This window comes from Microtus pennsylvanicus, chromosome 5, assembly GCF_037038515.1.
Source record: "Microtus pennsylvanicus isolate mMicPen1 chromosome 5, mMicPen1.hap1, whole genome shotgun sequence".
NCBI lineage: Eukaryota > Metazoa > Chordata > Mammalia > Rodentia > Cricetidae > Microtus > Microtus pennsylvanicus.
This window is the reverse complement of record NC_134583.1, coordinates 138,635,857-138,638,377: the sequence shown is the minus strand read 5'-3', so window position 1 is coordinate 138,638,377 and position 2,521 is coordinate 138,635,857. Positions and strand designations below refer to the sequence as shown.

At 43.0% G+C, this 2,521-nt stretch overlaps 1 pseudogene; it reads left to right on the top strand.

The window, feature by feature from the left end:
• Positions 1-1,400: 1,400 nt before the first annotated feature.
• LOC142850632 (transcription factor BTF3 pseudogene) lies at positions 1,401-2,172 on the top strand (annotated as a pseudogene).
• Positions 2,173-2,521: the final 349 nt, after the last annotated feature.

Here is a 2,521-nt window from a genome sequence, read left to right as displayed (position 1 = left end):
GGAGTGAGGTCATCACTGAGGCCTCTCCTATAGCTCTAAGAAAAATGGATAGAAGCTTTCCTAGCCTGTGTTTACCACGGTGCATAAAGGATGCTGTATCGGGCTTTTTTTTTAGGTCCACCAACCAGCTCCCATATCATGACATAGAGACTTAGTTTTGAATGCTTGACCTTAACTTAGCTCTTTTCTGGCTAGCCCTTTTAACTTAAATTAACTTGTTTCTCTTTATCTGCCTTTTGCCTCAGGGCTTTTTACTTTTCTTTCCTCCTATGTTCTTACTTTCACTGTTTCTCATGTCTGCTGGCCTGCAGGCCACTTGGCTTCTGGACCCAGGCCTGCCCCTCATTTTTTCCTCCTCCATCTCTCATTTCTTCTCTAGAGCCTAGATTTTTTTCTCCTGTTTATTCTCTCTGCTCACCAGTCCTGCCTATCCTTTCTCTGCCTTGCTATTGGCTGTTTAGCTCTTTATTAGACCAACCAGGTGCCTTAGGCAGTCAAGGTGAAACAAATGCAACAAATCATCACATAATTAAACAAATGCAGCATAAACAAAAGTAACACACATTTACACAGTTAAAGAAATATTCCGCAGCACAAACAAATGTTGCACATATTTGCCCAGCTAAAATAATATTCCACAACAGGGTGCTCCTGACAGTCGTTTCTGGCCTAACAGAGTCATAGGGGCAATTTTACAGGTCTTGGTAGCAGAATACCACAATGACAGCTGGATACATCCAAGCTGGATAAAGATGCATATTATGGTTTGGCTGTGAAGTGTACCCCCCAGACCTATGTGTTTGAATAACCAGGCTCCAACTGGTGATGTTATTTTGGAAGATGGTGGCCCTGGTTGACTAGGGTGATAGGCCTTTGAGGGCTGTAGTTTAGTCCTATTTCCAGTTCTATTCCTTCTGCTTCCTTATTTATGTGATGTAGCCACGCTTCAGGTTTCCACAACCACAAGACGGAGTCACTTCAGCGACTATGTCTTCACTGCCATGAACTGATACCCCAGGAACTGTGAGCCAATCTAAGTCCTTCCATCCTTAGGTTGTTTTTCTTATGTATGTTTGTGACAGCGATGAGAAAAGTAGCTAATGCCAGAAAGCGGGGTTGTTGTCTGATGTATCTGATCATATGGTCATGGCATTCAGAACCCGACTGTGGAAGAGTTTGGAGTGGCAGGCTAGAGAATGATTTAAAGGTGGGATGCAGTGGAGATGTAGATAGCAAAGCCTATGCTCATGTGGTTTCAGAGAGAAACAAAGACTCAGTGGGAACTGACTAGAGGCCATTTATGTTTCACATTTTGTCAAATAACTTGACTATGTTTTACTCCTGTACTGAAAATCTGAGTGAGGACAAGTTTAAAAATAAAGAACTAACTTATTGGAGCGCGAACCCTAGTCCCCCGCGCGGCCCCATTTCCACTCCGACAAGATGAAAGAAACGATCATGAACCAGGAAAAACTGGCCAAGCTGCAGGCACAAGTGTGCATTGGTGGGAAAGGAACTGCTCGCAGAAAGAAGAAGGTGGTTCACAGAACAGCCACAGCAGATGATAAAAAACTGCAGTTCTCCTTAAAGAAGTTAGGGGTGAACAATGTCTCTGGTATTGAAGAGGTGAACATGTTTACAAACCAAGGAACAGTGATCCATTTTAACAACCCTAAAGTTCAGGTGTCTCTGGCAGCAAACACCTTCACCATTACAGGCCATGCCGAGACAAAGCAACTGACAGAAATGCTTCCCAGCATTCTAAACAAGCTTGGGGCAGACAGTCTGACTAGTTTAAGGAGACTGGCTGAAGCTCTGCCCAAACAATCTGTGGATGGAAAAGCACCCCTTGCTACTAGAGAGGATGATGATGATGAAGTCCCAGACCTGGTGGAGAATTTTGATGAGGCTTCTAAGAATGAGGCAAACTGAACGGAGGGGACTTCTGAAGAAGTGACTCTTGCAGAAGTTACAGGAGCTGCTATTTTATATCATGGCTGCTTTTTAAAGGTCTTTTGTTTATGGATCTGATCAAATCTAGATCGCTAATATTTTTAAGCCCAAGCCCCTTGGACACTGCAGCTCTTTTCAGTTTTTGCTTAAACACAATTCATTCTTTGCAGCAAATTAAGCTGAAGAAGCCTGTGAATAAAGTTTGGAAAAGGGTTAATAAAAAAAAAAAGAACTAACTTATTTGGCAGAAGAAATTTTAAGACAGAAAAACAGCTGGGTGGTGGCATGGTTGCTTCTTGTTGCTTGTAGTCAGAGTTTCACTGAGTATCCAGAGCAAAAAGCACACAGCAGAGAGAGATGAAAAATGTGGATTTTGGTGTGTAAAGGGGCATGTGTATGCTTAAATTAGTGGCAAGGTGGGTGCAGACAAACCATTAAAGAGAAAGCAAACTCTTTGCACTAGAACATGGGAATAGGGTAACCTAGGTAAGTGTTTTCCCAGCTTCAGTACACAGGCACTCAGAGGCTACTGCAGCCATGGTTCAAGGGGGTTCAGCTACTACTTGAG